The sequence below is a fragment of the Aquarana catesbeiana genome, linkage group LG01 (assembly GCF_042186555.1).
Source record: "Aquarana catesbeiana isolate 2022-GZ linkage group LG01, ASM4218655v1, whole genome shotgun sequence".
Classification (NCBI taxonomy): Eukaryota; Metazoa; Chordata; class Amphibia; order Anura; family Ranidae; genus Aquarana; species Aquarana catesbeiana.
The window spans coordinates 763,536,183-763,549,252 of record NC_133324.1 but is presented as its reverse complement, the minus strand read 5'-3'; positions in this window follow the sequence as shown (position 1 = coordinate 763,549,252).

Genomic DNA, 13,070 nt, shown 5'->3' with positions numbered 1-13,070 from the left:
AGGTCGAGGAATTTTTTACCACACCGGCAATACAGATAAAAGTCATTAAAAAAACGGCATGGGATCCCCCCAGTCCATTACCAGGCCTTTTGGGTCTGGTATGAATATTAAGGGGAACCCCAAACCAAAATCTAAAAAAAAAATTGCGTGAGGTCCCCCCAAATTCCATACCAGGCCCTTCCGGTCTGGTATGGATATTAAGGGGAACCCTGCACCAAATCTTTTTTTAAAAATGGCGTAGGGGTCCCCCTCAAAATTCATACCAGACCCTTCAGGTCTGGTATGGATTTTAAGGGGAACCCCGTGCCAAAATTTTTTTAAAAATGGTGTGGGGGTCCCCCAAAAATCCATACCAGACCCTTATCTGAGCATGCAACCTGGCAGGCCGCAGGAAAAGAGGGGGGGATGAGAGAACGCCCCCCCTCCTGAACCGTACCAGGACACATGCCCTCAATATGGGGAGGGTGCTTTTGGGTAGTCCCCCAAAGCACCTTGTCCCCATGTTGATGGGGACAAGAGCCTCATCCCCACAACCCTTGAACGGTGGTTGTGGGGGTCTGCAGGCGGGGAGCTTATTGGAATCTGGAATCCCCCTTTAACAAGGAGACCCCCAGATCCCGGCCCCCCCTGTTTGAAATGGTAATGGGTACCATTTCACAAAAAAAGTGTCAAATGTTAAAAAAAAAAAAAAGACACACTTTGGGACAAGTGCTTTATTAAAAAATAAAAAAATAAAAATGTCCCACGTCAGAGGGGGGCGGGGTCACCAGGGTACATACATTTTTTTTAAAATTTGGCACAGGGTTCCCCTTAATTTCCATACCAGACCTGAAGGGCCTGTTATGGAATTTGGGGGGACCCCCACGCAATTTTTAAAAAATGTTGGTTCCCCTTAACCAGTTGCCGACTGCCGCATGCCGATGTACGTTGGACCAATGGCACGGGTAGACATAAGGGCTTACCTGTACGTCCCTGCCTGCCCACGGGCGGGGGGTCCAATCGGACCCCCGACCCCTTCAGCAGTCGGATTCTTGTCAGGAGCGATCCGAGGTGAGGGGGAGATCACTGATTCATGGCCACCCCCTCACGAATGCTCCTGGCGAATGACAGGCTTCCTCGGCTTCTGTAATGTAAACAGAAGCGGAGGAAGTGATGTCATCGGTCCTCGTGTCGGTATTTTTGTTCTGGCGCCGAGGAGAGAAAACATCAAGTAAGTCTGCACCAACACTATACTTACAGTAGAACACTATAGGCACACTTTTCACCCCCCATCACCCCCCGATCACCCCCCTGTACCTCCTGTCACAGTGACACCAATAGCAGTTTTTTTTTTCTGATTATTGCATTGGTGTCATTTTGTGACAGTTATAAGTGGTAGGGCAGTTAGTGTTAGGCCCCTTTAGGTCTAGGGTACCCCCTAACCCCCCCTAATAAAGTTTTAACCCCGTGATCACCCCCCGTCACCAGTGTCACTAAGCAATCGTTTTTCTGATCGCTGTATTAGTGTCACAGGTGACGCTAGTTAAGGAGGTAAGTATTTAGGTTCGCCATCAGCTTTTTATAGCATCAGGGACCCCCATTTAACCCCCTGATTGCCCCCTAGTTAACCCTTTCACCAGTGATCACCGTATAACTGTTACGGGTGACGCTGGTTAGTTAGTTTGTTTATTATAGTTTCAGGGCACCCGCCATTTATTACCTAATAAAGGTTTAACCCCCTAATCACCGGTGATATAAGTTAAGTTTTAGGGTCAGATAGGGTCTGCGTCACCCCAGGCAGCGTCAGGTTAGTGCCAGTACCGCTAACACCCACGCACACAGCATACACCTCCCTTAGTGGTATAGTATCTGAACGGATCAACATCTGATCCGATCAGATCTATACTAGCGTCCCCAGCAGTTTAGGGTTCCCAAAAACGCAGTGTTAGTGGGATCAGCCCAGATACCTGCTAGCACCTGCATTTTGCCCCTCCGCCCAGCCCACCCAAGTGTAGTATCAATCGATTACTGTCACTTACAAAACACTAAACACATAACTGCAGCGTTCGCAGAGTCAGGCCTGATCCCTGCGATCGCTAACAGTTTTTTGGTAGCGTTTTGATACAGTCGCTAACAGTCAGGAGCTTTTTTGCCCGTGAGGCTCACTAGTGTACCACTATATTTAGAGCCCAAAATGGCAAATCTTAGGTACACTAGTGAAGAGGCCTACACGTTTCTGAGCATGACAGATAGTGAAGAGGAAGTCACTCATCTGTCAGATTCAGGCTCAGAATACGAACCTGTAGACAGCAGCGGCTCCATGACAGATAGCTCTGACGACGGAGTTGTGATCCCTGCCAAGGTTAGGCGTACCAGACCCCAATCTTCTTCTTCTGCTGTTGAGGTGCGAGAATCGCAGGGCTCTCGTATGGAGCAGAGCAGTAGTAGCGCCACTATTCCTGCTGGTGAACTGGCAAGCACCAGCGGCCTAGTACACCCTGGTCGTACATCCAGCACTGCAGTAACACTTGGTGACGTGGTGAGTCCCATAAGTGCAATTCAAGCTGGCGAGGTGGCAAGTAAAAGTAGTGTCCTGCTGCCACCAAGAAGATGAACACAGGCCCGTCATGCCCATAGTGCCCTTCCTGCTGCATTCGCCAATCCTAGATGGGAACCCACCACTTCTGCAGCACCCGTACTTCCCCCATTCACTGGCCAACCCGGCATTCAGGTGGAAACAGTTGATTTTCCGCCACTTGATTTTTATTTGCTGTTTTTCACCGAAGATCTCTATAGAGCTATTGTGGACCAAAGCAATTTGTACGCTGGTCAACACATCGCCACTATTCCCCAGTCCTCCCTTGCCAGAGATTGGAGACCAATTACGGTTTCCGAATTTAAGCTCTTTCTGGCCTTTCCCTCAACATGGGCATAACTAAAAAGAGTGAGTTGCGGTCATATTGATCCACTGACCCAATTCACCATACACCCTTGACCTTGTCTCTGCCTCCTTGGCACGATACAAGCAGATCTTGCGGTTAATGCACTTCAACAACAATGAACTCTGTCGTCCTCATGGAGACCTTGGATACGATCGGCTCTACAAAATTCGGCCCCTCGTAAACCACTTCAACCAACGTTTTGCAGACTTGTTTACTCTCCATCAAGTTGTCTGCGTTGATGAGTCCCTGATTAAGTTTTCTGGCCACTTGTCATTCAAACAGTACCTTCCCAGCAAGCGTGCCAGATACGGGGTCAAGATGTATAAGCTCTGTGACAGAGCCACAGGTTATACATGTAGTTTTATGGTTTACGAGGAAAAGATAGCCACGTAGAGCTGACAAACTGCCCTGACTACATAGGAAGCGCTGGCAAAATTGTGTGGGACTTGGTGTCACCCTTATTCGGAAAGGGGTACCACTTATATGTGGACAATTATTACACGAGCGTGCCACTTTCTAGTCACCTTTTTGATTATCAGATTGGAGCATGTGGCACCGTGCAACCTAATCGCGGCTTTTAGATTTCCATCTTAGGCTGGGGGATAGAGCCTGCTTGCAGTGTAATAAGTTGCTCGCTATGAAGTGGAGGGATAATAAGAATGTTTTCATTCTAACCTCCCTTCATGCAGACACAACGGTCCAAATTACTACGGCGACTGGTGGTGTGGAGAAACCCCTCTGTCTCCACGAATATAACCAAAATATGGGAGGGGTGGACCTCAACGACCAGTTGTTGGCTCCGTACCTAGTTGCCCGTAAAGGCCAGACGCTGGTATAAAAAAGTGTCTGTATACTTATTTCAATTGGCTTTGCTGAACACTCATGTGCTATACAGAGCTTCAGGACAGACTGGATCCTTCCTTAAATTCCAGGAAGAGATCGTCATAGCCCTTCTGTTTCCAGACGGTGCTCCACCTCACCTTACCAATTCAAATGCAGTAAGCCGGCTGCATGAGAGGCATTTTCCTTATGTCCTCCCGCGTACCCCTACCCAACGAACCCCCCGAAGAAAATGTTGTGTCTTCAGAAAGCACGGATATAGGCGTGACACCCGCTATTATTGTCCCTCCTGTCCTGGCAATCCTGGTCTTTGCATTGGTAAATGTTTTGAGCACTACCATACACTAGTTGAGTTTTAGCCTAGGGTACAGCATTGCACAGACTAGGCACACTTTTCACAGGGTCTCCCAAAATGCCATCGCATTTTGAGAGACCCAAACCTGGAACCGGTTACAGTTACAAACGTTACAGTTATAAAAAAAAAAATGTAAAAAAAAATTAAAAATAAAAAAAAATACACAAAAAAAAATAAAATAAAAAAAACAAAAATAGTTGTCGTTTTATTATTCTCTCTCTATTGTTCTGCTCTTTTTTACTGTATTCTATTCTGCAATGTTTTATCATGTTTGCTTTTCAGGTATGTCATTTTTTTATACTTTACTGTTTACTGTGTTTTATTGTTAAGCATTTTTTTGTTTTCAGGTACGCCATTCAGCTGCAGCGCAAATTTATTTATCTTGACAGCAACAGCGTTTGCTCCCACAATACATAAAGCCGTGACTCCAGCGCTGTCGAAGGTGATTTCACCACTACAGTTACATACTTCAGCATATATGCCGAAGCATGGGGGCAGCAGGGGCGGAGGAGCGATTTGCTCCTACCTTTTGCGGGTGGATGCCCCCATGCTTTGGCATATATATATTTTAGGCACAGGTTGCGTTAAAAAATGTTTTATTTTTTACTATGTTTTTTTTGTATTTGCAGGTATGGTAAGTCTTACTGTTATATTGTAATGTTACTTCGTTTTATTGTTAACCATCATTTGCTTAGCAGGTACGCCATTCAGTTGCAGCGCGGATTTATTTATCTTGAGAGCAACAGCGTTTGCTCCCATGATACATAAAGCCATGACTCCAGCACTGTCGGAGGTGATTTCACCACCACAGTTAAAAAAAAGAGCATATATGCCGAAGCATGGGGGCAGCAGGGGCGGAGGAGCGATTTGCTCCTAACTTTTGGGGCGGATGCCCCCATGCTTCGGCATATATAAATGGTGCATGTATGCCCATCATTAGAAGTGGGTGGATGAAGGGAGGTATTCCAATGGTGGGCATACCCACTGATCAATCTCTTTTTTTCGTTCAGCCCACAGGCTGCATAATAAATAATAAAGGAAAAAAAAAAGAAAAAAACCCCTGTCCCCCTCTGCTCTTGCGCAAAGGCAAACACAAGAGTCGGTCTGGCGTCAAATATAAACAGCAATTGCACCATGCATGTGAGGTATCACCGCAAAGGTCAGATCGAGGGAGGTAATTTTAGCAGTAGACCTCCTCTGTAAATCTAAAGTGGCAACCTGTAAAGGCTTTTAAAGGCTTTTAAAAATGTATGTAGTTTGTCGCCACTGCACGTTTGTGTGCAATTTTAAAGCACGTCATGTTTGGTATCCATATACTCGGCCTAAGATCATCTTTTTTTATCTCATCAAACATTTGGGCAATATAGTATGTTTTAGTGCATTAAAATTAAAAAAAGTGTGTTTTTTCCCAAAAATCGCTGCGCAAATACTGTGTGAAAAAAAAATGAAACACCCACCATTTTAATCTGTAGGGCCTTTGCTTTAAAAAATATATAATGTTTGGGCATTCAAAGTAATTTTCTTGCAAAAAAAAATTTTTTCATGTAAACAAAAAGTGTCAGAAAGGGCTTTGTCTTCAAGTGGTTAGAAGAGTGGGTGATGTGTGACATAAGCTTCTAATGCCTTGTACACACGGTCGGATTTTCTGACGGAAAATGTGTGATAGGACCTTGTTGTCGGAAATTCCGCCCGTGTGTGGGCTCCATCACACATTTTCCATCGGAATTTCCGACACACAAAGTTTGAGAGCTTGCTATAAAATTTTCCGACAACAAAATCCGTTGTCAGAAATTCCGATCGTGTGTACACAAATCCGACGCACAAAGTGCCACGCATGCTCAAAATAAATTAAGAGACGAATGCTATTGGCTACTGCCCCGTTTATAGTCCAGACGTACGTGTTTTACGTCACTGCGTTCAGAACGATCTGATTTTCCTTTGTGTGACCGTGTGTATGCAAGACAAGTTTGAGCCAACATCAGTCGGAAAAAATCTATGGATATGTTGTCGGAATGTCCAATCAATGTCCGACTGTGTGTACAGGGCATAAATGTTGTGCATAAAATGCCAGGACAGTTCAACCCTCCCCCCAAATGACCCCATTTTGGAAAGTAGACACCCCAAGCTATTTGCTGAGAGGCATGTCGAGTCCATAGAATATTTTATATTGTGACACAAGTTGCGGGAAAAAGACAATTTTTTTTTTTTTTTGCACAAAGTTGTCACTAAATGATATATTGCTCAAAAATGCCATGGGCATATGTGAAATTACACCCCAAAATACATTCTGTTGCTTCTCCTGAGTACAGGGATTCCACATGTGTGAGACTTTTTGGGAGCCTAGCCACGTACGGGAACCCGAAAACCAAGCACCACCTTCAGGGTTTCTAAGGGTGTAAATTTTTGATTTCACTCCTCACTGCCAATCACAGTTTCGGAGGCCATGGAATGCCCAGATGGCACAACCCCCCCATGACCCCATTTTAGAAAGTAGACACCCCAAGCTATTAGCTGAGAGGTATGGTGAGTATTTTGCAGACCTTACTTTTTGTCACAAAGTTTTGAAAATTGAAAAAAGAAAACAAAAAAATTTTTTTCCTTACTTCATTTTCAAAAACAAATGAGAGCTGCAAAATACTCACCATGCCTCTCAGCAAATAGCTTGGGGTGTCTACTTTCCAAAATGGGGTCATTTGTGCCATCTTAGCATTCTATGGCCTTCAAAACTGTGATAGGTAGTGAGGAGTGAAATCAAAAATTTACGCCCTTAGAAATCCTGAAGGTGGTGCTTGGATTTTGGGGCCCAGTACGCAGCTAGGCTCCCAAGAAGTCCTACACATGTGGTATCCCCGTACTCAGGAGAAGCAGCATTATTTTGGAGTGTAATTCCACATATGCCCATGGCAAGGTTTGAGCAATATATCATTTAGTGACAACTTTGTGCAAAAAAAAAAAAAAAAGTTTGTCATTTTCCCGCAACTTGTGGCAAAATATAAAATATTCCATGGACTCAACATGCCTCTCAGCAAATAGCTTGGGGTGTCTACTTTCCAAAATGGGGTCATTTGGGGGGGGGGGGTTGTGCCATCTTAGCATTTTATGGCCTTCAAAACTGTGATAGGTAGTGAGGAGTGAAATCAAAAATTTACGTCCTTAGAAATCCCGAAGGCGGTGATTGGTTTTCGGGGGCTAGGCTCCCAAAAAGTCCCACACATGTGGTATCCCCGTACTCAGGAGAAGCAGCAAAATGTATTTTGGGGTGCAATTGCGCATACAACCATGGTATGTGTGAGCAATATATCATTTAGTGACAACTTTTTGTAAAATATATATTTTTTTTTAGTCATTATTCAATCACTTGGGACAAAAAAATAAAATATTCAGTGGGTTCAACATACCTCTCAGCAATTGCCTTGGGGTGTCTACTTTCCAAAATGGGGTCATTTGAGGGGGGGTTGTACTGCCCTGCCATTTTAGCACCTCAAGAAATGAGATAGGAAGTCATAAACTAAAAGCTGTGTAAATTCCAGAAAATGTACCATAGTTTGTAGACGCTATAACTTTTGCGCAAACCAATAAATATACGCTTATTGACTTTTTTTTACCAAAGACATGTGGCTGAACACATTTTGGCCTAAATGTATGACTAAAATTGAGTTTATTGGATTTTTTTTTATAACAAAAAGTTGAAAATATAATTTTTTTTCAAAATTTATGGTCTTTTTCCGTTTATAACGCAAAAAATAAAAACAGCAAAGGTGATGAAATACCATCAAAAGAAAGCTTTATTTATGGGAAGAAAAGGACGCAAAATTCGTTTGCCATTCAACATTGCATGACCATGCAATTAGCAGTTAAAGCGAACCAGTGCCAAATTGTAAAAAGTGCTCTGGTCAGAAAGGGGGTAAAACCTTCCGGGGCTAAAGTGGTTAATATTTATACCAGACCCAAAGGGCCTGGTAATGGACTGGGGGGGGATCTCATGCCATTTTTTTCAATGACTTTTATCTGTATTGCTGGGACCCGACAATTCATTATAGCCACTAGTACTTTTAAATTACTTTTTTTCCTTTAGAAATGTCATTTTATGCAGGGACTGTTCTAAACACGGGAAAAATACGCCACTTTAAAGGCATACTATAGACACCCACAAGGTACAAAATTTAAAGGAATATTTCACTTTTATTGTTTCACTTTAAGCATTATTAAAATCACTGCTCCCCAAAAAAATCAGTTTTTAAAACTTTTTTTGGCACGGATACATGTCCTCTGGTGCAGGACCCGAGTCCCCAAAAACTTTTTGTGACAATAACTTGCAAATAAGCCTTTAAAATGAGCACTTTTTATTATTCATATTCGTGTTCCATAGAGTTTAACGGTGTTCTGCCAAATTTTTTGCCTGTTCGGTATGTTCTGGTGCAAACCAAACCGGGGGGTGTTCGGCCCACCCCTAGTTTTGACCTGTCCTTGTATTTTATGCACAACAGTGATACAAAAAGTGTACGCCACTTGCCCATCTATAGCTGGCTATCACGGTAAGAAGCATTGGAAGGCTAACAACAGTTATAAACAAGGCCAAGGACAAATACAAGGAAAAAAACAAGCTTAACTTACCGGCCAGCCCGCAGACAACTAAGTAACCCTGTCTAACAGTATGCGTTAAAAGCAGGGGTTTAGTCTGCACACATTTGCAAATGCATGCGTGAGCCACAGAGCCTCGTCAGGCACCCTGGTATCTGTGGTACCTAACACTAACTTCTAAGTATCCTCACAGTGGAGGCACATGCATTCTGATGGATAGGTGAGAGCAGTTGGACTGAAGGGGAGCCACCCCTTCTTAAAGGCACAGGGGCACACTGAACACCAAGCATATAGCACAATGGCTGCAAAGGTGTCAGTGCGTTGCCAGACCATAAAACACAACAGTGATATAAAAAGGGTATGAAGAGGTGGCTCCCCTTCAGTCCACCTGCTCTCACCTATCCATCAGAATGCATGTGCCCCCACTGTGGTAACACTAATGCCGCGTACACACGACCGGACTTTCTGGCAGAAAAGGTCCGACGGAATCATTCCATCAGATATTCCGATCGTGTGTGGGCTTCATCGGACTTTTTCTTTTGAAAATTCTGACGGACCTAGAAATAGAACATGTTTTAAATCTTTCCGACGGAATCAATTCCTATCGGGAAAACCGTTTGTCTGTATGATACTCTGATGGACTAAACGATTGGACGTTGGTGTGATCGTGTGTAGGCAAGTCAGTTTCAGCGGAACTCCGTCGGAACTCATTTGAAAAAACCATCAGAGTTTATTCTGCCGGAAAGTCCGGTCGTGTGTACGTGGCATTATAAGTTAGTGTTAGGTACCACAGATACCAGGGTGCCTTGACGTGGCTTACGCATGAATTTGCAAATGTGTGCAGACTAAACCCCTACTTTTAATGCATACTGTTAGACAGGTTTACTTGGTTGTCTGCGGGCTGGTCGGTAATTTAGGCTTGTTTTTTTCCTTGGATTTATCCTTGGCCTTGTTTATAACTATTTTATGCACAACCTTAGAAGCTTATGCCACACATCACCTACTCTTCTAACCACTTGAAGACAAAGCCCTTTCTGACACTTTTTGCTTACATGAAGAAATATTTTTCTTTTGCTAAATTACTTGGAACCCCCAAACATTATATATTTTTTTTAAAGCAAAGGCCCTACAGATTAAAATGGTGGGTGTTGCAATTTTTTTCCACACAGTATTTGAGCAGCGATTTTTGGAAAAAATCATTTTTTTGAATTTTAATGCACTAAAACACACCATATTGCCCAAATGTTTGGTAAAATATAAAAGATGATCTTATGCCGAGTACATAGATACCAAACACGACATGCTTTAAAATTGCACACAACCGTGTAGCGGTGACAAACTACATACACTTATAAAAGCCTTTAAAGCCTTTACAGGTTATCACTTTAGATTTACAGAGGGGGTCTACTGCTAAAATTACTGCCCTCAATCTGATGTTCTCAATGATACCTCACATGCATGGTGCAATTGCTGTTTACATATGACACAAGAACGAAGCTTGCGTTCGCCATTGCGCGCAAGCACGGGGGAGCAGGGGTGCTTTTTTTATTATTTATTTTGCTTTTTTATTTTATTTATTTATATAAATCAGACAATGTGATTGTCTGGATTTGTTTTCATATTTTGTCTCTCATAGTTGAGGTATACCTATGATGACAATTACAGGCCTCTCTCATCTTTTTAAGTGGGAGAACTTGCACAATTGGTGGCTGACTAAATACTTTTTTGCCCCACTGTAATCACTCATTACAGTACATTGCTGGTCCTTGTTGGACATATATTATAATGTTCTTTTTTTCATGCAGCCTGTGGGCTGAACGAAAAAAGAGATTGATCGGTGGGTATGCCCACCATTAGAATACCTGCATCCATGAAATCACCTCTTACAGCGATGGAGTCACTGATTGACGTATAGTGAGAGCAAACGCTGTTACTGCCAAGATAAATAAATCAGTGCTGCAGCTGAAGGTGTACCTGAAAAGCAAACAATAGTAATAATAAAACATGAACTCAATAAAACAACAACAATCTGTGCCAAAAAAGTAAAAAATTTATGCCAAAGTATGGGGGCAATCTGCCCCTAATGTTAGGGGCAAATCGCCCCTCCACCACTGCCTCCATGCTTTGGCATATAATAAGCCTTAATTAAAGAGGTGTTCCAGCCTGCGGAAAAAAAATAAAAGTCAGCAGCTACAAATACTATAGCTGCTGATTTTTAATATATGGACACTTACCTGTCCAGGGAGCCCACGATGTCGGCACCCCATTCGATCTTCGGATTGGCTGTCGGGTGCTGCTGCCGCCATCTCCACTAAGGGAAACCAGCAGTGAAGTCTTTCGGCTTCACAGACGGTTCCCTACTGCACATGCACAAAGTGCACTGCGCTTTCTAATTGGCCTGGCAGTGGAGGAAAGAGCAGGGAGTCTGTACTTCCGAGGGATGGCGCTGCGGTGCTGTCTCCTGGAAGTGGGGAAGGCTACCTGTCAAAAACAGATACCCCTTCGCTCCTCCCCCCTGGAAGGTGCCAAATGTGGCACCGGAGGGGGGAGGAAGTCCACTTTAAGGGTCAATATCTGCTTATTATTGATTACTGATTACTATATACCAGGTGAGAGCTATGTCTAATATAAATCGGTCTTTGAATTGGGGGGCTTTTATAGCAGCACCTTAATCTATAACACATATGTTTGTTGTTTTTTGTTTTATTTAGTGGTATATACTATAGACCACATGATTTATGTGTATCCCACTACTTTAGACACACATATGCAATTTTATTTTTTCAGTTGTCAGTTTGTTCAAGTTCTCCCACACCTTGAGCCACAAGTTTACGAGGCAAGCATACATGTTGTTTTGTTTATGTTTATACAGTATCTCACAAATGTGAGTACACCCCTCACATTTTTGTAAATATTTTATTATATCTTTTCATGCGACAACATTGAAGAAATGACACTTTGCTACAATGTAAAGTAGTGAGTGTACAGCTTGTATAACAGTGTAAATTTGCTGTCCCCTCAAAATATCTCAACACACAGCCATTAATGTCTAAACTGCTGGCAGCAAAAGTGAGTAAACACCTAAGTGAAAATGTCCAAATTGGGCCCAATTAGCCATTTTCCCTCCCCGGTGTCATGTGACTCAGTGTTACAAGGTCTCAGGTGTAAATGGGGAGCAGGTGTGTTAAATTTGGTGTTATAGCTCTCACTTTCTCATACTGGAAGTTCAACATGGCACCTCATGGCAAAGAACTCTCTGAGGATCTGAAAAAAATAATTGTTGCTCTACATAAAGATGGCCTAGACTTTAGCACAGTGGCGCTTTAACGGGACAGGTTCCACTCAGAAAAGGCCTCACCATGGTCAATCAAAGAAGTTGACACTATCTTGGTACAGGTACATTCATGATGTACTACTCTTCTGGTCAGGCACCAGAGAGGAATTGGTGCTCTTCATTGACCATTTAACCAAGAACTCCTACAATCTCAAATTCACCATGGAATGTAGTCAATCTCGGATCCACTTTCTGGATCTTCAGATTAGCCTGCATACAAATGGTCTGATCCAAACTGCCCTATACCGAAAACACCATTTTGCATGCCAGCAGTGCCCACCCAAAGCCCTTCTTAAGAGCATTCCCTTCAGCCAGTATCTTAGACTTAAAAGAAACTGCACTCTTGAAGCAGATTTCTTTCAAGCATCACAGGAACTGTATAGTAGACTTAGAGACAGAGGATACAGTCATTCTCTTTTGAAGAAAGCCATTAACAAGGCCAAGAAGCTTGACAGGAATGATTTAGTCTTTCCTGACAAACCTCCAGACACTCTGCAGCCGGTACGATTAATTACCCAATACTCCAAACAACATACCCAAATTAGGCATATTCTAAACCAATTTTGGCCCCTACTAACTGCCGATTCCATAATCTCCAAATATGTCAAATCCCATCTTGACATTACTTACCGTAGATCCCCCTCACTTAGAGATCGACTAATCAAAAGCCACCACTCGGCTGATACTCAATTTGTCTCCAATATTACCAGAACCTACCAGTGTGGAAAATGTGATGTTTGTGCTTTTGTCACAAATTCCAGGGAACTTGTCCTTCCCAATGGACTGACTCATATTATCAGACATTGAGTCACCTGTGCCACCGTGGGAGTGGTATACTTGGCCCAATGCCGATGTGGTTCGTACTACATTGGGAAAACCAAGCGACCCTTCCAGGTCCGCATTGGGGACCATATCAAACCTTTACTTAAAAACACCACTACCACAGCCATTAACTGGCACATTGCTACCCAACATAACTTTGACCCTCATGTTATCCAATTCTCCGCACTCGAGCATGTTCCGTTACATGCCAGAGGTG